Source organism: Chlorocebus sabaeus, chromosome 12, assembly GCF_047675955.1.
Source record: "Chlorocebus sabaeus isolate Y175 chromosome 12, mChlSab1.0.hap1, whole genome shotgun sequence".
NCBI lineage: Eukaryota > Metazoa > Chordata > Mammalia > Primates > Cercopithecidae > Chlorocebus > Chlorocebus sabaeus.
Genome location: NC_132915.1, coordinates 107903828 through 107918901, shown reverse-complemented (window position 1 = coordinate 107918901; position 15074 = coordinate 107903828). Strand labels below are relative to the sequence as shown.

At 45.0% G+C, this 15074-nt stretch overlaps 1 protein-coding gene across 6 annotated transcripts in view; it reads left to right on the top strand.

The window, feature by feature from the left end:
- Positions 1-9677: 9677 nt before the first annotated feature.
- Positions 9678-15074, top strand: part of SETX (senataxin) — a 97460-nt gene continuing 92063 nt past the window's right edge. For 5 of the 6 annotated variants that reach the window (XM_008005868.3, XM_008005864.3, XM_073022032.1 and 2 more), the window contains exons 1-2: positions 9696-9796; positions 10974-11080. The gene's annotated coding sequence lies outside the window, so the exon portion shown is untranslated. Of the gene's footprint in view, positions 9797-10973; positions 11081-15074 lie in introns of all 6 variants that reach the window. The other variant, XM_008005865.3, reaches the window with a different exon arrangement.

Genomic DNA, 15074 nt, shown 5'->3' with positions numbered 1-15074 from the left:
ACAAAAAATTAGCCAGGTGTGGTGGCGCATGCCTGTAGTCTCAGCTACTAGGGAGGCTGAGGCAGGAAAATCACTTGAACCTGGGAGGTGGAGGTTCTAGTGAGCCGAGATGTCACCACTGCACTCCAGCCTGGGTGACAGAACAAGACTCTGTCTCAAAAAAAAAAAAAAAAAATTTAATTTGTATAAAATATCTTGCCACATTCAAAACCACCATTAAAATATACAATGTTGCGATTTTGCACTTAAAGGATATTTTTAGTGTGAAAATTATCGTGAAAATAATATAAGACTTTCAACGAAAGTATGATTGTATTATATTAAAGACTACTATATTGATTTGGCAAACTTTCGTGACTTGATAAACGTATTCCCTTCTTTGGATCTGTATTTCCAAAAGTCTTGGATTTATTATGCATAACTGTGGGCTGGTGAGGTTAATTTAAAAAGTAAAGCCATTACCTGAGTTTTGCTGCACTCTAAACTTACACAGAGGAACAGCTATTCACATCTTTCAGCATTTCACATTTGCCTAACTTTAAAAGTTGCCATGTGTCAAAAGCAAGCTACTGTAATTGCTAAAGCATGATACCTCAGGCTATTTGAAATAATTACTTTTTGAGGTAATCGTGACCACAAAGCATCAGTTTTACATGAGAGCTGTACATCATTTTAAATTACTCAAATGATGTCTTGGTTTGAGGCATAAATCCCAGATACTTAATGCTTTTGGTAACATAGTGTCACTGTGAGATGGAGCAGGCAGATAAAAAGAATTAAAGAAAAAAAAAGAATTGATATAAATGAATGATTAAGTGAATCTCACTGCAGATTATATTTATGAGAAATCCCTCTTTTGGATGCCAGAGGGCACCTGCTATCTGAAAAACAATCCAGTAAATAATTGTTTCCTGTTTTGTAGCAGGTAATTGTCAGTTACCAAATAGTATCTTTGATACTTGTCATTATTGTATACAGTATTTTTATGAAAGGCATTTTGCTCCTACCTTTATTTTATTTTATTTATTTATTTTGAGACAGTCTCATTCTGTTGCCCAGGCTGGAGTGTAGTAGTGGAATCTTGGCTCACGGCAACCTCCACTCCCTGAGTTAAAGCAATTCTCCTGCCTCAGTCTCCCTAGTAGCTGGGATTACAGGCATGCACCATCACGACCAGCTAGTTTTTGTATTTTCAGTAGAGACAGGGCTTCACATGTTGTCCAGGATGGTCTCAAACTCCTGACCTCAAGTGATCCACCCACCTTGGCCTCCCAGAGTTCCGGGATTACAGGCGTGAGCCACCGTGCCCAGCCTTTATTTTTATTTTTATTATTTTTGGGGGGACAGAGTCTCTTTCTGTCACCCAGGTTGGAGTGCAGTGGCGCGATCTTGGCTCACTGCAACCTCTGCCTCCGGAGTTCAAGCAATTCTCCTGCCTCGGCCTCCCTAGTAGCTGGGATTACAGGCATGTGCCACCACGCCCAGCTAATTTTTGTATTTTTGGTAGAGAGGGGGGTGGCAACATGTTGGCCAGGCTGGTCTCGAACTCCTGACCTCAGGTGATCCGCCCGCCACAGCATCCCAAAGTACTAGGATTTGAGGTATGAGCCACCATACCTGGCCTCTTTTGCTTATTTTTTACTTTAGATTGACTCTCAAATTCTTTTGTACAGTGAAGTCAAGAACCTAAACTGGCCCACCAACAGAGATAACAATTTAAAGAGACAGCAAAGCAAAGATTTTGTATGCTATGAAAACTAAATCAGGCCGGGTGCAGAGGCTCACACCTGTAATCCCAGCACTTTGCGAGGCCGAGGCGGGTGGATCACGAGGTCAGGAGATCGAGACCATCCTGGCTAACACGGTGAAACCCCGTCTCTACCTACAAAAAAAAAAAAAAAAAAAATTAATTGGGCGTGGTGTTGGGCACCTATAGGCACAGCTACTCGGGAGGCTGAGGCAGAAGAATGGTGTGAACCCGGGAGGCAGAGCTTGCAGTGAGCCAAGATCTCGCCACTGCACTCCAGCCTGGGCGACAGAGTGAGACTCCGTTTAAAAAAAAAAAAAAAGCTAAATCATATTAATCCCACAGGATTATTATAAACTAAGATGTACACTGTAATCTGCAGAGCAACCACTAAGAAAATAATTCAAAAACATACTGTAAAAGAAATGAATGACAAGGGAATTAAAATAGTATACTATAAAGTGTCTATTTACCACAAAAGAAGGCAGCAATGTAGGAGCGGAACAAAAATATATAAGACATACAGAAAACAAATAGAAAAATAGCAAAAGTGACATATTTTTAAATCAGTAAATACATTAAATTTAAATTGAGTAAACTCTTGAATTATAAAGCATAGATGGCAGATTGGATTAAAAATAATCCAATTAATGTGCTATCTTCAAGAGACTCACTTTTGGCCGGGTGTGGTGGCTCACGCCTGTTATCCCAGTACTTTGGGAGGCCAAGGTGGTCAGATCACCTGAGGTCAGGAGTTTGAGACCAGCCTGACCAACACGGAGAAACCCTGTCTCTACTAAAAATATAAAAATTAGCCAGGCATGGTGGCACATGCCTGCAATCCCAGCTAGTCAGGAGGCTGAGGCAGGAGAATCGCTTGAAATGGGGAAGCAGAGGTTGTGGTGAGCCGAGATTTCGAGATTTCGCCATTGCACTCCAGCCTGGGCAACAAGAGTGAAACTCTGTCTCAAAAAAAAAAAAAAAAAAGACTCACTTTATATTTAAAGACACAAATAGTTAAAACATTCTTTGCAAATAGTAACCAAAACAGAGCAGGAGTAATTACACTAATGTCAGACAAATTAGCATAATTTGTAGCTTGTTACAAATTACTTTTTTTTTTTTTTTTTTTTGAGACAGAGTCTTGCTCTGTCGCCCGGGCTGGAGTGCAGTGGCCGCATCTCAGCTCACTGCAAGCTCCGCCTCCCGGGTTCACGCCATTCTCCTGCCTCAGCCTCCCGAGTAGCTGGGACTACAGGCGCCGCCACCTCGCCCAGCTAGTTTTTTGTATTTTTTTAGTAGAGACGGGGTTTCACCGTGTTAGCCAGGATGGTCTCGATCTCTTGACCTCGTGATCCGCCCGTCTCGGCCTCCCAAAGTGCTGGGATTACAGGCTTGAGCCACCGCGCCCGGCCTTGTTACAAATTATTCTTACAAAAATTGTTACAAGGAACAAAGGATATGATATAATGATAAAAGTGTCAATCCATCAGAAGATAAAACCATTATAAATATATATGTATCAACAGAGCCCCTCAAAAAATGAAGCAAAAACTGATAAAATTGAAAGGAGAAATAGATGTACAATAATATTTGGAGACTTTAACACCCCATTTTTTTTTTCCACTTTTCTTTTCTTTCTCTTGTTTTTAAAGACAGGGTCTCGCTTTGTCACCCAAGCTGGAGTGCAGTGATGTAATCTCAGCTCACTGCAACCTCTGCTTCCCAGGTTCAAGCAATTCTACTGCCTCAGCCTCCCGAGTAGCCAGAATCACAGACGCGAGTCACCACGCCTATCTAATTTTTGTATGTTTAGTAGAGACAGGGTTACACCATGTTTGCCAGGCTGGTCTTGAACTCCTGACCTCAAACGATCCACCTACCTCGGCCTCCAAAAGTGCTGGGATTACAGGTGTGAGCCACTGTGCCTGGCCCTAACACCCCATTTTCTTTTTTTTTTTTTTCTTTTTGAGATGTTGTTATCATCTTGTTGCCCAGGCTGGAGTGCAATGGCATGGTCATGGCTCACTGCAACCTCCACCTCCTGGTTCAAGTGATTCTCCTGCCTCAGCCTCCCGAGTAGCTGGGGACTACAGGTGCCTGCCATCATGCCCAGCTATTTTTATTTATTTATTTTTTTGAGATGGAGTCTAGCTCTGTCGCCCAGGCTGGAGTGCAGTGGTGCGATCTTGGCTCACTGCGACCTCCGCCTCCTGGGTTCAAGTGATTCTCCTGCCTCAGCCTCCTGAGTAGCTGGGACTACAGGCACCCACCACCGCGCCCCACTAATTTTTGTATTTTTAGTAGAGATGGGGTCTCACGTGTTGGTCAAACTGGTGTCGATCTCCTGACCTCGTGATCCGCCCGCCTCGGCCTCCCAAAGTGCTGGGATTACAGGTGTGAGCCATCACGCCTGGCCTAACACCCCATTTTCAATAATGGATGTAACACTCAGACATAAGATCATTAAAGAAACAGAGGAATTGGGCTGGGCACGGTGGCTCACGCCTTATTCCCAGCACTTTGGAAGGCCGAGGTGGGCGGATCACGAGGTCAGGAGATCGAGACCATCCTGGCTATCATGGTGAAACCCCGTCTCTACTAAAAAATACAAAAAATTAGCTGGGTGTGGTGGCAGGTGCCTGTAGTCCCCGCTACTTGGGAGGCTGAGGCAGGAGAACGGCGTGAACCCGGGAGGCAGAGCTTGCAGTGAGCCGAGATCGCGCCACTGTACTCCAGCCTGGGAAACACAGCAAGACCCCATCTCAAAAAAAAAAAAAAAAAAGAAACAGAGGAATTGAATGACACTATAAACCAACTAGACCTAACAGAAACATACATAACATTCCAACCACCAGCAGCAGAATACACATTCTTCTCGTGTGCACATGAAACATTGTCTAGAAAAGGTCGTATGTTAGGCCCCAAGCAATTTTCCATATATTTAAAAAGGTTGAAATCATGAAAAGTATATTCTCTAACCACAACAGAATGAAACTACAAATAACAGAAGGAAGATAAAAAAATTCAAAAATATGTGGAAATTAAACAACATGCTCTAAAACAACCAAGGAGTCAAAGAAGAAATCAAAAAGGAAGTTAAACACTTTGGGCTGGGTGTGGTGTCTCACGCCTGTCATCCCAGCATTTTCATAAGCTGAGGTGGGAGAACTACTTCAGCTCAGGAGTTTGAGCCCAGCTTGGGCACCAAAGCAAGACCTTGTCTCTACTAAAAAAAAAAAAAATCAATCAGGTGTGGTGGCATTTGCCTGTAGTCCCAGCTATTTGGGAGGCTGAGGTAGGAGGATCACTTGAGCCCTGGATATCAAGGCTATAGTGAGCTGTGATCATGCCATCGCACTTCACCCAGGGCAACAGAGAATGATTCTGTCTCAAAAATAAATAAATAGATAAAATAAAATACTTTGAGACAAATGAACACAAAAATACAACATACCAAAATCTACGGGATATAGCAAAAGCAGTGTTCCAAGGAAAAATTATAGCTGTAGACACCTACATTAAAAAAGAAGAAATACCTCAAATCAATAAACTACTCTTTTACCCCCAAATGGCTGTGGAATTTGCTTAATGAATAATGGTCCTGACAAAAATCAGGAACCAACACTAAGAGATTTGTAATGAAATACCAACTTTAAATATTCATGACCCCTCGACAGAAATTAGAGTTTACACAAACAAAGAAAGAAACTTTTGATATTGTCAGCCAATATAAAATGAATGTAATATGACTGACAGGTCAGCAAAAAGGCATTTATACATTTTTCTCTAACATCTGACCACAGTTTCAGTTGCCATAATATCTTCTCTCCAGATAAAAACAGTTTGCTGATTTCTATAGCAGAGATTTTCTTGTACAAAAATCAAACAATGGATAAGTCACAACCATAAAATATATATAGGATTAAAACAACACATCAAACAGATTCTGAAACTAAATAATAACTAGGAGGAGGAGGAGGACAGAGCCCTTGCAGGGGGCTTGTTTTCATCCACTTTGAATGTGTGTGGGGTTTGTCTTCTGAACCACAAGTTCTGACTTGTCTCATAAAAGCCATTTATTCTGACCAAACTTCTAAATAAACCCACAAAACACTTCTAATATTAAACATTGAAATAAATGTGGACTATACATTCAAGAAAGATTAATAAAAGACTCATATTTATCAATAAGATAATAATCTACCGACTCATTCCAGTTCAGCATCGAGGATGGCCAGAATCTTTCCTGGTGCAAAAGGAAAAGATGACATCCCTTTGCAGGGTATACACTCATACACACACCCATGCTCACTCAGACTAGGATGATGTAGATACGCCAAACCACCTAACCGGCACATCTTTGGAATTGGGAAGGAAATCGGAGTACCTGGAGGAAATCCACACAGACATGGGAAGAAGGGGCAAACTCCACACACAAAGTGACCTTGGGGCCAGGCGCAATGGCTCATGCCTGTAATCCCAGCACTTTGGGAGGCCAAGGAGGGCGGATCACGAGGTCAGGAGTTCAAGACCAGCCTGGCCAACATGGTGAAATCCCATCTCTACTAAAAATACAAAAATTAGCTGGGCGTGGTGGTGCGTGCCTGTAATCCCAGCTACTTGGGAGGCTGAGGCAGGAGAATTGCTTGAACTGGAACCCCGGAGGCGGAGGTTGCACTGAGCCGAGATCGCACCACTGCACTACAGAGCCTGGGCTACAGAGGGAGACTCTGTCTCAAAAAAAAACCAGAAAGTTGCCTTGGGCAGGAATGGATTTTTTTTTTCTCATCAATGTTATAACAAAACCACATTGAACAAAATGATCTTATTAGAGAATCTGCTATACTTAATAATTTTGTTAAGGTGTCAATTGATTCCCCAGATGTATCTAAAAATACAATTCAATCCCTATAAAAATTCCAACTGCTCGTACTTATTTATTTGCAGAAATGGGCAAGCCAATTCTAAATATTCACATGGAACAGCAAGGGACCTTAAGTACCTAAAACAATTTTGAAAAAGAAGAACGATATTGGAGGACTCATACTTCCCAGTCTTTTTTTTGTTTTGTTTTTTGGTAGATGGAGTCTCTGTTGCCCAGGCTGGAGTGCCATGGCGCAATCTCGGCTCACTGCAAACCTCGCCTCCCAGGTTCAAGCCATTCTCCTGCCTCAGTCTCCCAAGTAGCTGGAACTACGGGCACCCACCGCAAAGCCTGGCTAATTTTTGTATTTTTAGTAGAGACCAGGTTTCACCATGTTGGCCAGGCTGGTCTTGAACTCCTGATCTCAGGTGATCTGTCCACCTCAGCTTCCCAAAGTGCTGGGATTACAGGACTAAGCCATCGCGCCCAGCCATGTTTATGGCTTCATCAGCTTTAGAAGTTTGTAATTTGTACTTATTTATTCATTCCAAATAAGTATTAATTTTCATTTCTAATTTTATATTTACAAATTCTATTACTGTGCTTCTGTTTAACATTCTACAGGTTGTGTAAGTTTTGGGCTCAACAATCCCTGAATGCACCTTGAATCAATGACTCTCAGGACATAACGTTGAGTGTAAAAAGCAATTTGCAGAAAAATACATCCTCCATAATTCCATATACAGAGTTAAAAAGCATGTAAAACTTATGTTTACAGACAAAAACAAATGTGGGAAGATGACAAGGCCCACAGAGGGCTTCAGGGGCAGGAGGAAATTATGACTTTTGTGGGCTCTGGGCACACGTTACCTTCATGGCACTTTTCTCCATTAAAAAAAATGATAAAAATTATATTTTATGCCCGGGCGCGGTGGCTCACGCCTGCAATCCCAGCACTTTGGGAGTCCGAGGCGGGCGCATCACGAGGTCAGGAGATTGAGACCATCCTGGTTAACATGGTGAAACCCCTTCTCTACTAAAAATACAAAAAATTAGCCGGGCGTGGTGGTGGGTGCCTGTAGTCCCAGCTACTCGGGAGGCTGAGGCAGGAGAATGGCGTGAACCCGGGAGGCGGAGCTTGCAGTGAGCCGAGATGGCGCCACTGCACTCCAGGCTGGGAGACAGAGTGAGACTCCGTCTCAAAAAAAAAAAAAAAAATTATATTTTATGACTGTGTTGGTACAAGGCTGCGTTGGTATATTAGTGTTATATGGTAAAACAATTAACATATGTTCAACATATTTGACAGGATAAAGAACAACTAGAAAAGAGGAAAATAACGGTCAACGCGTGCGGCTCCCTGGGCGGTTAGGACGGTTAAATTTGCATAACGGCCACCACGCCCTTCCAACAAGCCACGCCCCCTTCCCAGAATCTTCCTTTGCCTGGGGCCGTTCCCGCAGTGTTTCCCCGGGCTTGCTCCTCATCCTCAGTCCAGGGTTCTCCTCGGTAAGGCTGTATCTGACCCACTTTTCCCAAAAGATGCCCATCTCGCCCTCTTTTCTTTATCGCCGGAGTCACTACTAATTGTTTAATTTCCCTGGCTCCTCTATTCACTGTAAGATGGTGACGCTGCATCATCGGGGTCAGTAGTAGGCGTTACTAAAAGGGGGTTGGGGCTGGGCGTGGTGGGTCACGCCTGTAATTTCAGCACTTTGGGAGGCCGAGGCGGGGCGGATCACTTGAGGTTGGCAGTTTGAGACCATCCTGACCAATATGGTGAAACCCCGTCTCTACTGAAAACGTGAACATTAGCCGGGTGTAATCCCAGCTACTAGGGAGGCTGATGCGGGAGAATTGCTTGAACCCAGAAGGCGGAGGTTGCAGTGAGCCGAGATTGCGCCACTGCACTTTGTTATTTTACGTTTTTATTTATTTATAGACTTTTCTGAGACAGGGTCTTGCTTTATTCCCCAGCCTGGAGTGTAGTGGCACAGTCACGGCTCACTACAGTCCCGATCTCCTGGGCTTAATGGATCCTCCCGCCACAGCCTCCCAAGAAGCTGGGCCCACAGGTGCTATTTTTTTTTTTTTTTTCTCCTGAGAGTCTCGCTCCTTTGCCCAGGCTGGAGTGCAGTGGCGCGATCTCGGCTTACGGCACCCTCTGCCTCCCGGGTTCAAGCCATTCTCCTGCCTCAGCCTCCTGAGTAGCTGGGATTACAGGCACCCGCCACCACGCCCAAGTAATTTTTTTTTACTTTCAATACAGACGGAGTTTCACCATGTTGGTCTGCCTGGTCTCGAACTCCTGGTCTCAGGTGATCCGCCCGCCTGGGCCTCCCAAAGTGCTGGGATTACAGGCATGAGCCACCGCGCCCGGTCTCGGTGGCTAAATTTTAACTGTTTTTTTTTTTTTTTTTTTTTTGTAGACACGGGTGTCTCGCTATGTTGCACAGGCCGGTCTCTCTGAACTCCGGGCTCAAGCGAGCCTCCCGCCTGGGCCTCCCAAAGCGGTGGGGCTGGAAGCGGGAGCCACCGCGCCGCCGCGGGATTTACTCCGCTGTGTTGCGCATCGCGCGCGTTGTTCGCAAGACCTAAGGTCTCCCTTTCTGTAGTATAAAGGATATACATATGTTCCTCCGAAATTACACGTTTCCATAATTTACATTTTAGGTCTTTAAAGGAAAGCTAAAGAGAAAAATTACTTCGTCACCGTAGTACATCCGCTGAGACACCTGAGGCGTGGACAAAACAAGAAACAGGAACGGAAATGGCCAGCGGGTAGGGGCTGACCTCACCCGCGGCGCGGCTCATCCCGGAGTCGCCCCGCCCGCGGGAAGCCCGGGGCGGGGCCGAGGTCAAGGTTCCGCGGCAACTCTCCCCGTCCACTCTGACGGGGACTCGGGATTGGTCGGGCCCCAGCTGTCCGGACGTGACGCCTGCGCCCGGCGTGGGCGGTGCACCGCGGCCGCTCTTCCCATGCCCCGCCCGCTGAGGGCACAAAAATCTGAAAGCAGCAGCCGGGGCGTGGCCTGCGGCCGGCCGACTTGGTACAGGGGGCGGGGCCTACCTCGCGACAACGGCTGGTTGGTAGCTGCGGCTGCGGGCCCGCACTTCCGCCGGTGGCCGAGAGCAGGGCCCGGCATGGAGGTGGGCTAGAGGCCGAGGCCAGGCAGAGCGCGGTGAGGGGAGCGGCGGGCTGAAAGCTGCAGGCCGGGCGGGCGTGAGCGTAGACGCGGCCTGTGCTTGCAGGGCCGCGTCGGGGAACCATCGCGGCGCGTCGGTCCCGGTGGGCGGATGTGGGAAGAGTCGGCGCGGGCTTGGCCGCTTCCCTCGGCGCGGGGGCGGGAGCACCCCTTGACGGCTAGCGGCCGCCTGTTGCCTTCCTGCGCGCTGGACCCGGCCGCTGCGACCGCCTTTCCTTCCGTTGTTTACACTGCGGTCTCGTGTGGGCTGTTTTTTGATGTGGACACTGCGTAGTTTCCTTGGGACTCAGCGGGAGGTCTCGGGGTGGAAAGTGTGGGTCCCCTCCATACCCTCGCCTACCTCCCGCCCGGAGTCCCTCCGTTTGGTGTTTTTTCTTTTATTTTCTCTTTTTTTTTTTTTTTTTGAGACAGGGTCTCGCTCTTGTCACCCAGGCTGAAGTGCAGTGGAGCAATCACGGCTCGCTGCAACCTCGACTTCCTGGGCTCCAGCGATCCATCCGCCTCATCCCCCCCCCCCCCCCCCTCCGGGTAGCTGGGACCACAGGCGCCAGCCACCACGCCTGGCTAATTAAAAAAAATATATATGTGTTGCAGAGACAGGGCCTGGCTGTGTTGCCCAGGCTGGGGTCAGCTACTCCAGGGACCTTGCGAGTCTTTGCGCCCAACCGGTCCCTTGGTTTGAAGGAGAGGCTGTTTCTCCCACTTGGAGGGGCTGGAGATTTTGCTGCTGGCCACAGGGCTTTGTGCGTCCTCCCCAACTTCTGGGATCTACCGATGTGCCCAGAAATTTGCATGACCCAAGTGAAACGGGGATGACTGCTTTGAGGGAAAGGAGCTCCACAAGGAGAAGGCCCAGTGTGGTATTCGATAAGTGATACAGCTGACGATCCTAGGACTGATGTTACCTGTGCTGGCTAGTAACTTGGATTTTTGGTTCAGTACCTAGCTATCCCTGTGAGGGCGGATAGCCCCCTGTGGAACTGGGAGTCAGAATTGCAGTTCTGCTGTTACCTGGAAGTTCACAGCCAAGTTGTCTAACCTATCTGGGCTTCCTCATCGGCCAGCAGTATCTGTAATAGGATTGATACCAGGCTCAGATTAGATAGAGTATAAATACCACTTAACAATTTTGTTTTTTGTTTTTTAATTTCAGAGATGTTCTTCTGGGGCCAGAGTCTGGGCATTTATGAATGCAAATCCGTGTTTGTTCACAACTAAGCCCAGCTGAGACGATCACTTTTCTGTAGGCCATTTGCCCAGGTAATAATTTTTTTTTTTTTAACAGGAGTTCAGAGGGCCAAGGTAAGTGTAATGATGGAAACGTGTGCAGAGTCCTGAAGGGATGGAGAAGAAGGTCATCAGAGACAGACTAGAAGAGAGGACAGGTCGGACAGGCCCCCCAGAAGTGATGACACTCAGGGAGGGCTTGCACACTGGTTGTTATCAAATCCAGCTTTCTCTTGGAATCTTAGTGGAGTTCTTTAAAAGGGAAATAATTTTATCCACAGGATCTTTTCTACTTTTTTTTTAAGTTCCTGAGGTAAGTCTGACGTGCGTTCATAGTTAAGAACCAGGTAGAGGTAGGAGGATGAGTTTTCAAGGCAAATGGAAGAGCTTCCCTAAAGGCAGGGAGTACCAGTCACCGTGAATGGTTTTAGGAAGAGCAAGTAAAAGGAGGTAAGTGTGGAGGAAAGAGATGATGTGGAAGCTGGATCATCGCGGGCCTTGTGTGTATTGAGCTCAACAATTTGAATTTTATCCAAACATTGGAGGAAGAGTCATTTGTGCTTTCGAAGTCCAGTTTGGGGCTTTGGCCTCTGGCAGCATTTTGGAGGAGGAATTGGTGGCGATCAAACGAGAGACGGATCATTTAGGCTTCTTCAGTAATCCAGGCAAATGATGAAAATGTATTGAACTAAGGCAGTGGCGGTTGCACTGAGAAGAAAGTAGAGAAGTAATTAAGGGGTAGGCTCTAGAGCTCAAGAGATTGCGGCTGAGGGAGAAGGAGTGTATAGGGTAATTCCTAGGTTACTGATTTGAAAATTGAATGGATGGTAATGTCATCAACAAGGAAATATAGAACAAATAACAGATTTAAGGGACTTTGTTGGGTTCTGGTCATGTTTACTTTGAGGTGCCCCTCAGACACGTGAGTAGAGATACACTGTATGCAGTTGGATATTGAATGTATCTGTCTGGAGTTCTAGGCTAGGCTGTCAGTTACTGAGTAGGTGGAACACAGCGCATCATTGCATTAAGTTTTTTTTTTCCTTTTTTTTTTTTTTTTTTTGAGATGGAGTCTTGCTCTGTCGCCAGGCTGGAGTGCAGTGGTGTCATCTTGGCTCACTGCAACCTCCGCCTCCCAGGTTCAAGCGATTCTTCTGCCTCAGCGTCCCCAGTAGCTGGGACTACAGGTGCGTGCCACCGTGCCCAGCTCATTTTTGTATTTTTAGTAGAGACGGGGTTTCACCATATTGGCCAGGATGGCCTCGATCTCTTGACCTCAAGTTCCCGCCCGCCTCAGCCTCCCAAAGTGCTGGGATTACAGGCGTGAGCCACCGCACCCTACCTGCATTAAGTTTTACAATACATTCTCAGTCTTTGTGCAGCTTCAATCTAGGCAGTAGTTGAAGCAGTGGTTTGAAGAGGTCACCCAGAAAGAGAGTACTGAGTGAAGAGGTGAGGATTCTCAGGACAAGCCATCGAAAACTTTAGTATTTATATGAGTAACAAAGGCAGGGGGAATTATGAAGGAGATTGGGTAGAAGTGGTGTCCAAAAAATGGTGTGTTGTAGGTAAGGAAAGCATGGGCAGCATTTTCATATGCTTTAGCAGAGTCAAGTAAGGAACCTGTTGGATTGGTAATGTAGAGATTGCTAGGGACCTGAAATTCAGTGGAGTGTAAGGGTAGAAGCCAAGAGTGCAAAGGAGCTGAAGTGGGAGGTAGTGAATCTAAACTTCCGGATGTTTAACTGAGAAGTGTATTTGAAGTTTCTGGCTAATATTGAGAAATGGAGAGCCTAAGGATAAGTCTGTAGAAAGTTACAGTTATACCTATGGTGAAGCATCCTATATTTTTGGTTTTGACACATTACCTCTCTTTTTGGTGGGTGCTCAGAGAGTTGCTTTAATTTTGGTTTTGCAGCTTGAGCATTGTCTGGATACACCCATTTGTCATTCAGTACTGATTCCAAGCGGTTACAGTCTGATGAAACTAACAAAATAGACCTCAAGAAGAACTGAGTTGTACAAAAGCTTAACAGGATTCATGGTAGTTTAGAAGCAATTATTTTCTCCCTAAAAGACAAAATATGCCCTATTGAGATTTCCTGGGCTTAGCCATTAGGCCAGTGATGATTTTAAGTTTGAAGACAAAACCACACACACAGCCTTTTGAAGAAGAACTACGGAAGCGTATGTTCTCTTGGTGTGCTCTGCAGCAGTGTTCTCCATTATCTTCTAGATGCCACGACACTCACCTATTTTGGTAGTAACTCCCATATGCTTCGAGAAAATTTAGTCTTGCTTTTTCAGTTGTGGAAATAGGCTCTTTTTCTGAGTGAAATAAAAAGCAAATTCTGTAATTTTCTTAATAGAAGGTTTCTTGTGTTGTCTCCTTTGTTAGTAAAGTACACAACATTAAGAGTTTCAAGTAAGGTAAGTGGGAAAAGAAGTACGCAACATTTTATTTGCATGGTAGTCCCACTTAAGTTTTTTAGATCTTAAATGGACTGCAGTCTGTTAGCTGCTGAGATCATGCTTAAAACGATGTTTGCGAAACCTCCTTGAAGTTTCACTTTCTGTTCTTATGTCTTCTAAGTTTGCTTTCCATGTCAAACTAGGTCGCCAGAAAAACACCAGCTTCTGCAAGCTGTTAACTTACTAGTAGTGTGATATTAGCCTCTTAGGTATAAGTAATTCTTCTTTTGAATAAAACAGTTTTAAATTCTGCAGAAATATATTGAAGATCTTATCCTATGTTACTTGGCGTTTCCTGGTCTGCAGTGCCCCTGTACTAGGAGGCCTTAATAAAATGTAATTGAATTAGAGTGAGTGTCAGGAAAGGGCGGTACTCTGCGGCTATCACTGCATACTCTTTTTCTCCCCAACTTCAATGAGAACTGTAACTCATGTTACCCTTTTCCTCTGCTTTCCGGAAGCTCCTAATGTAGAACTTAGTGAAATTAAATTCCTTCTAAAGAAGTTTTGATTTTGTTTTTTGAAATCTCATTTTTAAATGTCCTTTTGTGTATGTACTTTAATGTTGAAAGCTACCCTGAATTGTTTTTAGAACCATGAAGAAAGCATACCCCTTCAAAAGCATAAATAAAAGTAATATTTAATAAATTTTAAGAAATCAATTCATATGACAATGTATTTGTTTATGCATTTCTAAATAATTATTTAATTGTGGGTATAAGAAGAAATTAAAGAATTTTTAGAAATCACTTTATTTTAGGAACTAGCTTATGCCACAGAAGCCTCAGCAGCCAAGCCTATTTTCTGTTGAGATGTTTTGTTTTTCCTGTTGGTAAAGATTATGTATTCTTAAGTTTAGGGTGATGGTGATACTAAAAAATCTCACATTGCCACGTTTCCCTTCCCACATACCCGATGTCTTCACTTAGGTTTTTTTTTTTTTGGAGACAGAATTTCACTCTGTCACCCAGGCTGGAGTGCAGTGGCGCAGTCTTGGCTCACTGCAACCTCTGCCTCCCGGGTTCAAGCGATACTCCTGCCTCAGCCTCCCGAGTAGCGAAATTGCAGATGCGCACCAACAGCTAATTTTTGTATTTTTTTAAGTAGCGACAGCGTTTCACCATGTTGGCCAGGCTGGTCTCGCACTGCTGACCTCAAGCAAGCCCACCTCGGCCTCCCAAAGTGCTGGGATTGCAGGTGTGAGCCACCGCCTTACTTAGGTGTTTTAACCTCCTTCTAACCTTCTTTCTCCCTGAATGGAGAGTTTTTAAACATTTTTAAAAACTGCCCTCCTGTGAATTTTAATACTACCAATATATTGTGTCTTTCTTTATGTACTATCTGTTTATCTGAGCTTTATATCTGAAAGAGGAGGACTTTTTCACGTCCCACTAACTAGTTTTAGATCTCTCTGAGGATGACATCACTCCTGGTGAGGATGCATGAGCTAGGTCCTTTCAGTTTATGAAATGAACTTAAGTTCATGCTTGGTAACTTTTTTCCCCACTCCAAAATCTGTACTTTGAAAATGTTGATAAGTCTGGGTCTCTGTATA